This window comes from Triturus cristatus, chromosome 5_1 (genome assembly GCF_964204655.1).
Source record: "Triturus cristatus chromosome 5_1, aTriCri1.1, whole genome shotgun sequence".
Taxonomy (NCBI): Eukaryota; Metazoa; Chordata; class Amphibia; order Caudata; family Salamandridae; genus Triturus; species Triturus cristatus.
The window spans coordinates 964,505,359-964,521,496 of NC_140587.1; positions in this window are offsets into that span (position 1 = coordinate 964,505,359).

The window sequence follows — 16,138 nt, forward strand, 5'->3', positions numbered from 1 at the left end:
TAAGACGATATGGCATGTACAGCTTTTGTTGTTTATCTCTTAGAGCAGTTGGGTTAGAACCTTCAGCCTGTAGCTCACAGCTTTCCAGCAAAGCACTGTAAGTCGGCACTCAGAAGCCAATTACTCATCCCCTGACTCATAGTGTGACTTACATTGTAAGTCCTTCAATGTGGTTGTGCCTCAGACTATCCATCCACTATGGCATGCAGCCCACACCTCACATCTTTTCTCACATATCATTCAGAGGATCTGAAAGCCTAATACTACATCTGCATTGCACAGAAGAAAGTGAAAAGGAAAAATAGAGCGCACATTGCATGCCTGGTGTCCTAGCATCCATCGTTGGCCGATCAACAATGGAAAGCTTGTGTCATTACGATCACTGATGCACATTGCTCTATGAGAGAATGAAGCCTACATTTACTGGTTGGAGCTCTCCAGAAGAATGTTGTGCACATGCTTACAGAAACCTCCTACTATGTAATGGTAGTGACACCCTAAGTACAACACAGGTCTTGCTTTATGGTAGGAATGGGATATGGAACTCAGCGTGGCAAGGTGAAGCATACCAGGCAGTATCGGGAAGGCAAGCAATTGAAGAGTAAATAGAGAGAGACACACTAAGGATAAACAGTGGTGCTACATGCATGTGTTTGCCTATCTGTTTGTGAAAAGTTGCGCATGTGTATGTATCCACATTGGAATCATGTTGCACCTGCTAATTGTAGTAATTTCTGGAAGAGTGTAGGCTTCTAAGGCCAGATGCTTCCCATCTCTGGAATACATTTTACCCCTGGCCTTATGGTGGCAGTTCTTGCCATGGCATACTGTTGAGCTTTCTTGACATATTGTGAATCCACATGGCATCATTGTGCCCAACCAAGTTAAACTGTTGGCCTTGACATAATGTTAGCAATTCTTGGCATATTGTGGGCATCCATGAAAGGCTGCAGCCAAGACTGGATATGGTGTCATATATGATATAATGGTGGGGATTTCTAACAGATGTCAACATCCTCAGAATGACACTGTCCATCTATGATGTAAAGTTGGCATTAGCATATTAGTAGCAATTTTGGAAATATTATAAACACACTTGGCATGATCGTGACTAATCTTGGAAATAGTGATTGTCTGTCATAATGGTGGCAATTGTTGGTATATTGGGTGTGTGAGAAAAACCTTAACGCCCGGACCTGTTCCATTTGTATCCAGGGCCAAGACATGGACTTCTAAGGTGAGTTTACTGGCCTCCTGTTAAGCTACTTTGATACAAAACTGACAGAAGTCCCTTTACTGTGGAGCCCTGCTGACCATTCCAGCCCAACCTGCTCTGAAACTTGCTTTTAACTTCTACTGGAGTGTGTTGTGACCACTAGGTGGTGTCCCTAAAGTGCTGGGGCCCTTAGATAAGTATTTAAAGTGTACTCCTGTTAGGAAATTGGTTGTATTATATATGTTGAGGTTGTGCAATCTTACTCTGTAATATACTTACCAACCCCTTCAGGAACAGTAGATTTAATCTGTCAAACCGTCAGATCAATCTTGGGTAACTGTGACACTGAGCAAGAGGGCTTCCATAGAGGAATTAGCTTAAAGCATTTTAACAACACCAAAACAATTGAAGAATATATCGGCACAATACTGAATAAATCTGACACAAAAAGACAGTTTTTTATAATAATTTAGACACTAGAATGAAAAAAAAAACACAGAGGGTTCCAGAGATATGGATATTACAGCAAATAATAAATCAAAGTGTTTTCCCTCAACCGTGAACAAGCCTTGGAAAATTCAACTAAATTGACACTTACAATTTTTTCCAAAGGAAATTTGGATAAGAGTCGCTGAGGTTAGATAGAAGTACTTAGGGTAGCCAACTCCGCTGGGAGCTAGTCAGAGGGACCAGCAAGGTCCTTAGAAACAGTTACCTACATAGAAGAAATAGTCTTCACGCAGTAACAGGCACTCTATCCGCGTTGCACTGGATTCTGACGGAGTGGTCCTGATGCGATGGATAAAGGATGATGAAGATGCTCCAAGGTTGTTGTGGATGTGAAGCCGTAGATAGGAGTCTACCTGTGGGGATTCCTTGGTCCACAAAGAGGGTAAGGGGGGATCCTGGTTAAAGGGTTGATGTCCCATGAGGTTGTCTGCAGTCTGACTGAAGTGCAGCCACCACTGGGCTACCAGTAGCGTGGTGTCACAGTCACAGGTCAATCCTTCCTGGGTCAGTAACTTGCCTTTTGAGGGTCCCAGCTGCTCTCTGACAGCTCTTCTGGCTGAGCAAAGTCAGGTGCAACTCTGTGCATCAGATCATGATCCTTGGTCCTGCACGGCGGTGGTGGTAACGGCTTGTAGACTTTGGGCTACCAACCTGCCCCAGCACGGTTCGTCAGCTGTTGTGTCCCTGTGCTGTGAACAGGAGGCAAGTCAGCTGCCCTTGGAGTCTCGTGGCTTGACCGGGTTCTGGCGACAGCTTCTCTTGGAGAAGGACTTGACTGGCACACTCCCTTTCTTGGCTGCCAGCAGGTGCGGCCTTCAATGGTGTAGCATCTCTTTGTTTGTCCCTTGGTGCAGCAGGACAATCTTCCCTCTTCCCTTCATCCAGGATCAGTTGAGATCTGAGTTCTAGGTGCCAGGTGTGAACTATTTATCTTTAGAAAATATTCTCAGCGTAGGGTGAGGTTGGTAGCCAGTGGGCTATCAGGTGCCCTTCCTCCTGATGACCACAACCTTGGAAGTGCAACATCTGGCTATCCCATCCTTATCCTTTGGAAGGGTGACTACAACAGGAGTCAAGAGTTTGGTAAATTGATCAATACCTTGAACCGTTATTTGAGGTTAACCCAATCATCCTCTGACCAGGTGATACCTTCCAATGACTTACGCATTACCTTCGAGGATGGGCGACTGTACACAAAAACCTACAAGAAGAACACTGATTGCAATAGCGTCCTGCTATTTGAGAGTCACCACCCCAAAGCTCTTCTAGAGAATCTGTCATACGGCCAGTTCTTTGACCTGTAAGGAACTGTAATTCACTGAAGGATTATGACACACAAGCAGGAATATGACAGACACCAACCCACCAATATCAACAGACAAACTAAGAAGAGACCCCTGGAGAACAACTGTAAAGCCCTCCTGGAGACTAACACAAGAACAACTAAAGATGCTATGACTTGTGTAACCACATTGACTTCTACCTTGAATAAAATCAAAAAGATCATTTTGAAGAACTTGAGTATTCTGAAAATTGACACCCTACAGATCCCACGACCATCATTTACCTTCAGATGCACCCACAATTTAAGAGATCTCCTGGTACACACCAACCCCAGGATAAAACAGGCCAAGACACAAAACACCTGATGGGCCCTTCCATCAGTGACAGGACACCAACATTGTGGGTCCTGCAATGTGTGTCCTCTGACGCAACAGTCAAAGGAGATTAAGCTCGACCAACATTTCACCTGGGTACAGAAGTGTCACACAAACTGCAACACTGGGTATATCTGATCACTTGCCCCTGTGACCTCCACTATGTGGGGATGACAAAGAGGGCTGTTAAGATTAGGATCATGGAACACCGGAGCACTATTCAGTGTGAATGCAGCTCCACTTCTGCGACCTCGGACATTCACCTGAGGACCCTGATATGGACCATTCTAGAAGCCAACCAAATATGGATTGCCGCAAGTCTCTTCAAGAGGGAACAACACTTAGAGGCCCATTAGTATGTCAGACGGATCGCCACCGCCCGCATGGTGGTGGCAATCCGCCCAACATTTTCTCCCACCCGCCTGCCAATTCCCCCCGCCATATTACTATGGTGGGGGGACCCCGGCGGATGGAAAGACTGTCCGCCATTTTTCCGATGGTAGGCAATCCGCCCGATTGCCTGCCAGGGTGGAAAAGCTGTTGAGACACCGCCATCCATAACAGGATGCATGTGGGGATTTGCCTTTCCATGGCGGAAAGGCATGTGGTCTTTCACATTGGGGTGGGCGGTGCACATGGGGGTACCTATGGTACACCCCTTCATTTGCATGTACAACGTGGCAGGCACCGCAGGGTGTCTGTCACGTGCTTTCTACACCACCCGCCGCAATGTTAAAAATGCAGGATGCGCCAGCCAGTGTGGCGGGCGCATCCTAATTGTATCTGCGGGACTGCCGCATGCATTGCGGGCGGTCCCGTTTCCCGGGACTATGTGTTACTAAGGTATGACCTTATGCCCTTCTGTGAGTTCTCCTTCTCCCATTTCCCTAATTGATCCCCCTTTTCTTTTGGACCAATTAAACCCTTCGTTTCTTCTATCAACTCATTAATTTCCTCCAGAGTGCAATTCTCTGCGGAGTGTCTAGGGAGTTTTCTAGCCCCTCCTGCTCTGGAAATGTTATCATAGCCCTGTCTGTTCCAGGCAATCACGGGCAAGGACGTAGATGCACTTGTCCCGGGCTTTATGTCATCAGTGGGGGCCCAGCCCCCTCCTGGACCTGATCTGCAAATGCACCTTCTGGCACGAGGAATAGTGGAGGATGAAGTCCCCTGGCTTAGCTGGAGTCTGTCAGGTAGGTCACCCCTTCCTTCTCCTCTGTTTCGTCCCTCACTGCAGGATTTCAGGGAGCCACTTGAGAACGCCATTGGTGGAGGTCCTGCCTCCTCCTGGAACTGATCTGCAAATGTGTCTCCTGAAACAAGAAATCATGGGGATGAAGTCCGCTGGTTCAGCCTAAATACTGTCAGGCATGTCAGCCCTTCCTTCCCCTCTGTTTCTTCCCATTCTGCGGGATTGCAGGGGGACCTTTGAGGTTTAACTTAAGAAATGCCACTTGAATATTTTAGCAATGAATGAATAATTAACTGAAATGTGCGATGTGGACTTGCAGGCTTTGAAATTGTCTGAGCAAGACAATTATCCAATGATCATACTTCAAGAATGTAGATTGGATTCTATTCCTTGCTAATAAGGTAGCAAATGCATTCATTGTTGGTGCTTACAAACCATACTTTATGATCAGATAAATAATTTCTCAGCCAGGTATTTCCCCAAATAGCAGGTAATCAAATAATTTTCCATACTCAGTCTTACTATAAAAAGTCATTATTTTCACCATGACCTACATCTTCTTTCATATCGCTTCCATTCTCTCGTTAGAAGACTTTATAATATGAGAACATTCGCATCTATGTGAAATGTAAAGGTAGGTTAATTAAAATATTTGGGAGTGGAGTAGAGTAAACAATTGGTCAAGCAACGTTGATTTTTTCCTAAACAAAGGCCCACGTGTCAACAGCATTTTTAATTATGATGTGTAATTTTCATTCAGTAATTGTGGGATGTAGAATTATTCCAGGATAACAAATAATGAATCTTCTTGGTAGAGAGTAATACCATAAAATATCTGTATCACTGCACCTGTTGCCACATGTCATTACTGAATTTTGGGTCTTTTTATGGAGAGAGATTTCTTCAAGATAGGCAAAACAAATTTGGCATCTTAAACAAATCTGGTAATTTTACATGCAGCAATAACATATGCAGTATTACCATGTGCAGTGTAATGTCAAATAGGCTGGAATCTCCTGTTATCTTAACCAGTTATAAGAAGCCACTTGTAATGTGGGCATAACTTCATATATTCTAAATATCTTTTGCAGCTAGAAGGTTAAATGTTTAGGTATGCATAACACTGCCTGAATATTTGTTTTATGATATGACGCAGAAAATCTGGCTCCTTGAGCTTATTATCACCTGGGACGGATTGGAGGTAATATTCTTTATATTCCTTGAGCACATCACCATGTGTCCACAATGCACGTCATAGTGTATTTCATCCTGTGTATCATAATATTCCATCACTACACACCATTCTCTGCCTCTAAACTGAACTTCACCTAGTGCTGTCCAGAGCCTAGTCACCCACTGCTTTCATGAGACACAGAACACAGTGGTGGCCAGACAAACAGCACCATCTGCTCCAATTGACTCTCTTTTCCTTCTGGTTTACATTACCCATTGCTGCATAAGTGCCCCTCCGCCTGTGCTTTCCTGGTGTGTGCTGGAAATTTGCTCATTCTGCACTGTCACCCCAAATTTGTGTGGCCCTTTTCCCAAACCCCATTTTTGCTGACTGTTGAACACTCTCCACTTTAACCCTGAAAACCAGAGATAACGTGGTTGTGCTCTTCCTTTCAAGATGGTAAAATTGGTGTTATTTACTTACCTATACATCCCTCCTTTATGGTATAAAGGTGTACTCAGGGCATGTAAGTTAAATTCCACTAGTTGACTAGAGCATTCATTTTGCTATCCATTACAGTTACCATGTAATCATGACTGCAGGCCTGCAACCAGTAGCCAGGCTTTGCGGGTTTTCATTGCAAATTCAACCTGTCAAAATAACTCTTGATGACAGACCTAAACCTGCCTTTTAAGTATTTATAAATCACCCCTAAATAAGCCTTATTGCCCATAATGGCAGGGCGCATGGTATTCAAAAGTAGGGCATGTAACAAATTTAATGTTAAACATGTCCTACAGTAAACATGCCCTCAAAGCTATTTTCACTGTAGTTTTGGCTGTTCAATGGGAAAACACTGGATAAAATGCTAAATATTATTCTTGCATCTAGAGAATGGAAGTATCTAGAAAAATAATGAAAGATCTATTTTTAATAGTTGGTAAAAACTCAAATTCAATGGTGAATTTGGATTTGTTCAAATATTATTGGAAAGTAGCTTTAACAAAGTTACCTTTGGCCTGCCTTGAGTCACTGGAAGCTAAATCTTCATGTTGGTCTATTACTACGATCTGCCAGTAATTGGCATTTAAATGGGTATGAATGAGATGTGAACTTGCTCCCACTTGCAAAAAAAAGGCTGACCTGAATGGGCAGAGATGGCCCCTCTGAATATGACGGAATATGCAAGAGGTTTTAGAAGGAACCTTTTTGACAGTAAAATACCAAGCCCTGCATGAATCTCACATCCTGCTGCACGGTTCTGCTTTGGTCTTTCATATGAGGCTTGGGACTCACTTCAAAGAGGCCTCCCATATCACAGGCAAATGATATCTCATTCTTGGGAAGTATCCTTTTGCTGTCTCACCAGCCAGTCAGGCCCCAATTACAGTGGACCTCTTTTGATCTTACAGTGTCACAGCCTGGTTAATATGTCTGCTAGTTTTACATATAACATTTGGAGTGCACTTCGAAGGAGGGAAAACGAATGCCAAACAGATTTTGTGTATCCACTGCCTGATAGCTGAAAGCTCAGCTTTGTGCTACCAAACATCTATCTCAGATGTTGCATTAGGTACAGGGACTGCCTAAAACTGGATTTTACTGTTATATGTGGGAAGACTATGATTACCATAGTACACTCCCCCCACACACCTCCAGCCCCCAGAGACCAAGTTTAGTGTGGCTGAATACTTTGGCCATCTTGAAAATGCCCCAAATTAGTAAGGTTAGTCCCAGGTTAGTATGGTATACTCCTTTGACTAGAGCATCGCCAGGGTCATTCCCACCCACAAACCTGTGCCAGGCATAAATGTGGTGTCTCCAGGTACCCACTTCAGAACACTCTTAAACCTGAAGAAGATCAGAAGAGGATTGAACCTGCTGTCAGCACCCTGAAAAGAGCCCTGGAGCACTGGCCATTCTCTCTCTCTTGTATCCCGGGCAATGAAGTGGGCTCCTAAGTCATGAGGCTGACCCACTGTTCAAGACACAGTAATAAAACAAGCTACAAAAGGCCTTTTCTGAAACTTTCCAGCGGATCAGTGGCAACTGGACCTGGACTGGACTCTGTCTGCTACCTTGTGAGTCTCTAAGTGCGACCCCTCAGCTGCTGGCAGGCTTTAGAAGTGTATTCTTGTGGTGTATTGGGACTAAAGGGTCTACAATCAGAGGGTAAAATCTTTGACCAGGACAAACCTAGTTGGTGTATCTAACTCACACTCCATTGTGGTCAGCTTCAAATTGTGCTAGGTCCCCGCCTACAAACACCATTAACATTTTCGCTTTGCATTTCTTAGTGCTATTTCTACTTAAAACTTTAAAAATTCATATCTCCAGTTCCCGAATGGTTTTCTGTCTTTTCGGTGTCATTTTGTTTTTTAATTGTTACGCTGTTTTTTTAAAAATTCAGCTTCAGATTTTTTGTTTTTAATTTCAACTTTGTTGCTGTTTTGAACTACATAAATACTTTACACACAGACTCTAAGTAAATTAAGCCTGTCTGCTCAGTGCCGTAGTTTCCAGGAGGTTGAGTTCAGGTTAATTTAGTGACTTTAGTGGTTAATCCTGACAAGAATTGTGGTTACTTACCACACTCGACAAATAGCTCAATTTCTTATAGTGCCCATGAGTTTGTGCCCCACTGCACAGATTATTGATTATTTGTTGGATTGTGTACATATGAATGTCTGAAAATGTTTGGGTCTGTATGCAAGAGCACATGTATGTTTGATGGTCTGTCTGATATAGTGTATACGTGTGTGTCCATGTGTATGGTGCCTCTATTTATGTATGTCTTTATTAACCTTTGGCTGTACATCAGTTTTCATGTGTCAATGTATTAGTAGGTGTATTGTTCTGTGTGCATGTTTGCATTCACTGTGTGGGATCCTATGCTGTATACCTACAAGTGTATGTTTTACATGTTCATTGGTTCAGTGGATGGTCACCCTTGATGAGACCACTGAGCAGTTGAAGAATGCATCATACACTTGTACTGAGGGCCCTATAAAATGCTTTTTGTTGTGAAAGAGACGCTTAGTCTACTAGAGATTTCACTTGGAAACTTGTCAGTGCACAAGAGCTCAGCAGTTGTTCCAGGGCTATGTGGAAAATCGAGTCTCCTAGTGCTGGACCTTTGGGGGACAGAGCCAGGCCTTTTTTAGATATAGTTTGACAAATAGTTATCCCTAAGCAACTTTTCCAGATGACAGTGGCAATCCTGTTGCTTCCTCTAGTACTCCCTATTTAGAGAAGTGTGTATCTCCCAGGGCATAACTCCATTTATTCTTCCCTTCCCAAGATTTCTGTGCCTACATTTGGTCTCTAACAGCTTAGCTGAGCAAATAAATGACAAAATTTGAGGCTATTGAGAGGAGTCATATATGGTTATTAGCAGTTATTCAAACGTTTCTATGCATCACTTGTTTTTCTCTTTCAGGTCAGAGGTCCACATTGAGTGGCAATTTTCTAAAGCTCTAGTGGTTCAGACTTATACAATATAATATGTATTTACTTAGAGGGTATTCTTGGCTACTGCATGCCTTTCTAACATGAGGCCTGATGTCTGAGGCGCCGCTCGGATGTTAGAATTCCTAATTAATCTCATATTGTAAGGGTGAACTGAACTTTCCGTACAGATACATAGCCAGTCAGTGGATTGTGAGTAATTAAAACATTTTTAGATCACCAATAACACACATTTCTCTGGGACCAACAGTGTCACACTGCAGGGAGTCAGCTTGCAACAGATTTCTCCAATGAAAAATTCAGATTTAAAATCTAAATTCATACAAATTGAAATCAGATTTGGAAAATCCTTTTTACTATGTAACATATAGGGAACATTTTCATATTTTTCACCCATATATGAAATAGCAGGATACTTTCATTTCCTGGGCTAAGCCTAACCATAACTAGCCTGTGCTAATGGCCCTTCTGTCATGCTAGCTCCAGACTTACAAGTCGTAACGTTCAAAAGAGAAGGGTGGGTGCTCAGTGTACAGAGAATCACCTTATGAATTGGCATTTTACTCAAGATTATTTTCAGTAAGGGGTTTATAGGGGAAACAGCCTTTACTACGCAACTGTTACAACGCATGCCATCACATCACATGGTGTTGGAACGAAAAAGGTGTGCAGCAGTGGGTAGAAAGTGTTGGATTTAACCCCAACACCTTCCCTACTGTTGCACACACTGGAGTTGGAATAGAAAATTAATCCAACTCCCAGCGCTCCCCCGACTGAAAGTCGATGTAAAAGTTGGCGTTGCAATGGCATGCGATGTAATGGCATGCGTTGTAACATCACATATTCGGTTTATAGTACAGAATACACCATCATAAACATGCTGGATAGCCCATCCACCATATTATAAGTGGCACAGTGGCATAGGCCATAAGTAAGGCTTCCAGTTTTATGGTATTTCGTTTTTGACATTTCTTTCTCGATGTATCCTTATTTCTTTCTTTTAAATAATTTTATCTGTATTTATCCATATTTACTTTGGGTTATGTGAAACAAAATAGACTGAAACAAGTGTATTTCCACATTTGTTTAACCAATAAATGTACACTCATACTTGAAAGCCTGACAGGTTTCAATTGCATGAATACCATAAATGATAAACCAATAGACTATTGAAAGGCTATCTGTCCCAAAGGCTATCTGTCCCAAAGGATAACATGGGAATTACTTCGTGACATCTTACAAGTATACTTTCCATTGGGACAAGAGAGAAAAGTGGAGGTTAGGCTCTCTGAACTCAGAATTGAATAACACATCTTTTTAGGAAGATATTTTTTAAATTGTGTGTTTGAAAATGCCACTTTTAGAAAATAGGCATTTTCTTGTTTAACCATTCTGTGTGCCCCTGCTGTATTGTGTATTGACTGTCTGGTTTTAGAGTGACGGGGTTGGGGATTTGCATTCACTGTAGACAGCCACAAGGGGGGTTGAGGTGTGTCCTGACTTTACTGGGTGACTCATAGCTGAGCTGAATGGACCTTGTCTGTATTTCGAGTGGTAGAAGGAGTTTCACTAGCACCTGAATAGGCAGTGTCTCCTATGGATAATGCTGTCTCCACCACCTGTAGTGATGCTGCACAGAGAGGACAGAACTGGTTTGGACTGGGCTCAGATATCCTTGTAACAAAGAGAACCAAGAGAAAATGGGGTGTAAGTATTAGATCACTTCTGGACTCAAGAGGAACCTTTGACAAGGAGAAGAGCTGGAGAGCTGAGAGGAGGAGTACTTCCCTTTTGCTGTATGCTTTGTTGGGTTTGCCTGCAGTTTCTGCTTCTGCCAAAGAGGAAAGGACAAGTACTTTAACTTTGCTGTGAACCTGCTTGAAGAAGAATCTCCAAGGGTTTGTGTGTTATGGCCTCTTGTTCTGAAGACTCAGGGACACATAGACTTCACCTAAAACCCACTGACCAGCACCTGGACTCCTACATTCAAAAGTGTGCCAATTGCATGTTCTTGGCTCTGAGAAATGTGTGTTGGTGTTGCAAAAGCCATCGTCAGAGATGCCACCAGTGACGCTGCAACCTGAGGGCACCACTCACGAAGTTCACAACGCACCGCTCCACCTGTACTGCAGCTCTCACGCCCTTCGCCACCTGCCGATGTCTGCAGTTATCAGCCTTCCAGACACCAGCACTCACACCGATGCCGTCACCGCCAGAACCAACATCCCGTTATCGCGGAGCTGATAACCGACGAGGGTGACTTCACAAACGCTGTGACTTCTCATCGCCTCACCGGGACCGACACCTCACCACCAATGCCGTGGACTTCCCCTGTCCTGGATGCAATGCATCGCTTCCTCATGGACATGATGCCTAGCCTCCTCCGAGGCAACCAGAGAACTGGCCTCAGCCTTGGCACCGACACCTCACCTCCACGACGCTGTGCATCATCCATAGGCTTTGCTTCCAAGTTACTGTTGTTTGGGGGTCAGTGTAACTCCGTGCCCAATGCTGCACCCCTCATGGTTGATGCTGTACTTTGGAGTTATGCTTGTCGCAATGTCATAATAGCCCCTGATGGAGCTATTTTGTTTCCACAAGTTCTATTTTTATAATAACTGTTCTAAAGTCATAATTTGATACATGTTTGTTGGATTTTTGTCATTTTGGCCTTGTTTGGTTCAGATAAAGATACCTTATTTTTTAACTGGTGTGGTGTCCATTTGTAGTGTTTTCACTGTGTTACTGTGTGTTTTGAGTACAAATACTTTACACATTGACTTTGGGATGAGCCTGTCTGCTCATGCCAAGCTACCAAGAGGGTGAGCAGGGGTTATCTACAGTGTGTAGTCCTCTTACCCTTCTAGTAGCAAGGGTCCCTATTTGGACAAGTGTGCATACCTCTACCAACTAGAGACCACCATTTCTGACAGGTCATAGTTACAAGAAATTGGCTTAGGGCAGCACTGCAAGTCTCTTTGCTGCACTGCCCTACTACAATTTGAAAGGGCAGAAATGCACCGTATTTATGTGATACGGTGTATTCCTGTTTTTTCAGCCAGCAGACAATTTGATGCCTAGCACCGACACAGGCACTCTTGCACCATGGTGGAAGGGTGTCTGCCATGTTGGCAGGGTAGTTTTTGTGCAGAAAAGCAGCACACATGGTAAGAGGAAAAACGTAGGAGAAATTACAAAATGTCTTCTCCTTACGCCTACTCTAGGTAGCCATAAGGTTTTGGTTCTGCCCAAGGTTGACATGATTTTGTAAATCTGAGGCAGCGTCAAAATACATGAGTGTTGTGTGGGAACAGCCACTGCAACGCTCATGGAACACATCCTTGATGCAGAGTAAGGCAATGCAACACTTTGCACTGCCTTGCCTTACTCAATATCTATACGTCCATGCAAAACTAAGCAGAGTGGCTGTGCAACACATCATAGATATGATTGAGAGGCCTAAGACCCCTGAGCGTAAAACAAGTGTTTAGAGTTTAACAGACAGGATACTCTGTCACAAATGTGTCAATGTCAGGTTCGCCGTATTTCAAGTGCCATATAGCTAAAGCACCCAGGTTTGCGTTTTTACTGACTTTTACAGATAAATACAGACACAAAACTATCTATTTTCCTGTCTGTATTTATTTTTAAATATGGATAAAAATTGAAATTCAGATATTTTTGACTGATTCAAAATGGTGTCTGTCATTCCTACCAGGCAAGTAGCTGCAAAGAATGGCAGGTAAGGGAGTCAACAAAGAATGAAAGTCTCTTAATGAGGCTTAAACAGTTGTAGATGTGTACAATGTTGATACTAAAATGTAGATTTCACACCAGTCTGAATCAGTGCAGGAGTCCAGGTGCTGGTCAGTGGGTTGTAGGTGAAGTCTATGTGTCTCTGAGGCTTCAGAACAAGAGGCCAGGACACACAAGCTCTTGGAGATTCTTCTTCAAGCAGGTTCACGGCAAAGTTAAAATATGGTTCCTTTCCTCTTTGGCAGAAGCAGCAACTGCAGGCCAACCAAGCAAAGCATACAGCAAAGGGGGAGTACTCCTCCTCACAGCTCTCCAGCTCTTCTCCTTGGCAAAGGTTCCTCTTGAGTCCAGAAGTGATCTAATACTTCTACCCCCTTTTCTCTTGGTTCTCTTTGTGACAAGGATCTCTGAGCCCAGTCCAAACCAGTTATTTCCTTTCTGTGTAGCATCATTACAGGAGGTGGACACAACATTGTGCACAGGAGATACTGCCTATTCAGATGCTAGTGAATCTCCTCCTACCACTTGAAATGCAGCCAAGGTCTATTTAGCTCAGCTATGAGTCACCCAGGAAAGACAGGACACACCTCAAGCCCCCACATGGCTGTCTACAGTGAATGCAAATCCCCAACCTCTGTCATTCCAAAACCAGACAGTCAATAGACAATACAGCAGGTTCACACAGAATGGTTAAACAAGAAAATACCTACTTTCTAAAAGTGGCATTTTCAAACACACAATTTAAAAAACATCTTCCTAAAAAGATGTGTTATTAAATTCTGAGTTCAGTTAGCCCAAAGTCCACTTCTCGCTCTTGTCCCAATGGAAAGTATACTTGTAAGATGTCACGAAGTAACTCCCATGTTAGCCTTTTGGGACAGATAGCCTTTCAATAGTCAAAAACAAAAACGTTGCACCCTGCCCATAGGGGTACCTAGAGCCAACCTATGGGGTGCCTTACATGAAACAAAATGGAAGGTTAGGGCCTGGTAAGTGGGTGCACTTGACAGGTCAACATGGCAGTTTAAAACTGCATGCAGACACTGCAGTGGCAGGTCTGAGATACATTTACAGGGCTTCTCATGTGGGTGGCACAATCAGTGCTGCAGGCCAACTACTAGCATTTGATTTACAGGCCCTGGCACACTAAGTTCACTTTACTGGGGACTTACCAGTAAATCAAATATGCCAATCATGGATAACCAATCCAAATCACAGAGAGCATATGCACTTTAGCACTGATTCGCAGTGGTAAAGTGCCCAGAGTCCTAAAGCCAACAAAAACAGGTCAGGAAAAATAGGGAGAAGAAGCAATACAATTTGAGAATAACCCTGCAAAAAAGCCATTTCCAACAGCCCCTCAGTGTCCTGTTATAATCTATCAGGAATGTGAGGCCAGAGTCTGTTCTACACAATTTGATTGACCTGCTGGAGAGTAAATACCTGGAAGTAAATTGGTTTGCCCGGAAACGCCCTGCAAACTTAAAGGGTGCTACAGGCTAGTGAGAGTTTCCAGTTGGTTTATCTTAAACCTGTTCATTGCGCAGTACGTTAAGGAAAATGTATTCAACCTAGGACGTTTGCACATTACTGTTTATACTTTTTGTCTTGATTTTTGCTTTACTTACATTGTCATACTCTACTTAGATTTGATGTAGCTATTATAGGTTTTTTACTGTTTACACTGTTGCAATTTAGATGTTACACATAAAAACTACACATATTTTCTATGAGGATTGCCTTATTGCTCAGTCCAACCTCCCATTGTAAGAAGTGGGTGCACTCAGGGTAGCGAGTTTACTTCCACAGGATCTTCTGTCTCGGCATCCTTACTGTCCCCTTCCCTCCTCTCTCTTCCCATCTCGTTCTTCCTTTCCTTTCCCTTCCTTTCCTTTCCTGAGCTTTCCTTTCCTTTCCTTTTCTTTCCTGTCCCGTCCTGTCATTTCCTTTCCTTTTCTTTCCTGTTGCTTTTCCTTTTCCTTTTCCTGTTCCCTTTCCATTCCTTTCAGTTCCTTTCCTTTCCTTTGCCTTCCTTTTCTCTTCCTTTGCTTTGCTTTCATTCCCTTTCTTGTCCTTCCCTTCCCTTCCCTCCCCTATCTTTGCCTTCCTTCCTTTGCCTTTGCTTCCCTTACCTTCTTTTCCCTCCTTCCTCCCATTGATCTTCAACTCGCCACAGGATAGCAAGTTTCAGTGGCAACATAGTTCACCTCACTTGGTAGCATACTAATTTATGGAAACAATGTTATTGACCACGGTGTGCCTTTGTAATCCAAACAGGCACCTGGACAAATTGCTTTCTCTTCATCTTCCCAGTAAAATACTGCCTGACATGGCTGTGGCTTTAAGGGTTAATTTCACAGCGGACAGCGCATGAAAGAAAACGGCCTGGCTGCTAGTTTGTAAAACGAATTCGCTATGTGTTGCGCACGGGCTGTCATTGATTGCTGCAAATAAATAAACACACTCCTGACTTTTATTGTTATAGGCAGTAATTATGTTTCACACGGTCAGAGCCTTTGTGCCACTGAATGCTTCATTTGTGGTTTGCATGAGCAGATACATTAACTTCTGCGAGCTCTTTTCATTACAGCGCTATCACTCATTGAGAACTGATCGATATATCAACTGCGCACCATCTTGAGAGTGAATGTCTGGGCCCATTGTGGGCTTGGAGATAATGACTGCTTTATTCAGGCCTGCTTGTAGGAACAAGGAGATAAAGAAATGAAAGAGAATTATAGCATCTGCTGGAGAAGGTATTGTGTGGCTTATAGCGGCAATGGAGCAAAAAAGACACCCATAGAGTAAATACGAGCAGAACTGAAAAAAATATATACATTTGAAAACTGGAAAATATAATTTCAACAACAAAGCAGAAATGCAAAAGAGCCTGTAGTAAACTATGACATACACAGCAATTCCATTGCACAACGCATTGGCTCTCATTTTGTTTTTGCTACGTTCTACTGTTTTTAGCTTTGCTTTACAATTACACATTTTGAGGGGAAAGAAGAGCCACTTGTATCCAGAAGTTAAAGATAAATATTTTTGGATGCATCCAGCATTGGGTCACCTGCAGGCAAAATATAAACTACACTAGGGAATCTGGTCATACATGTTATGATGTAGGAATCTATATATTGGCCAGATTAATTGAATATAGT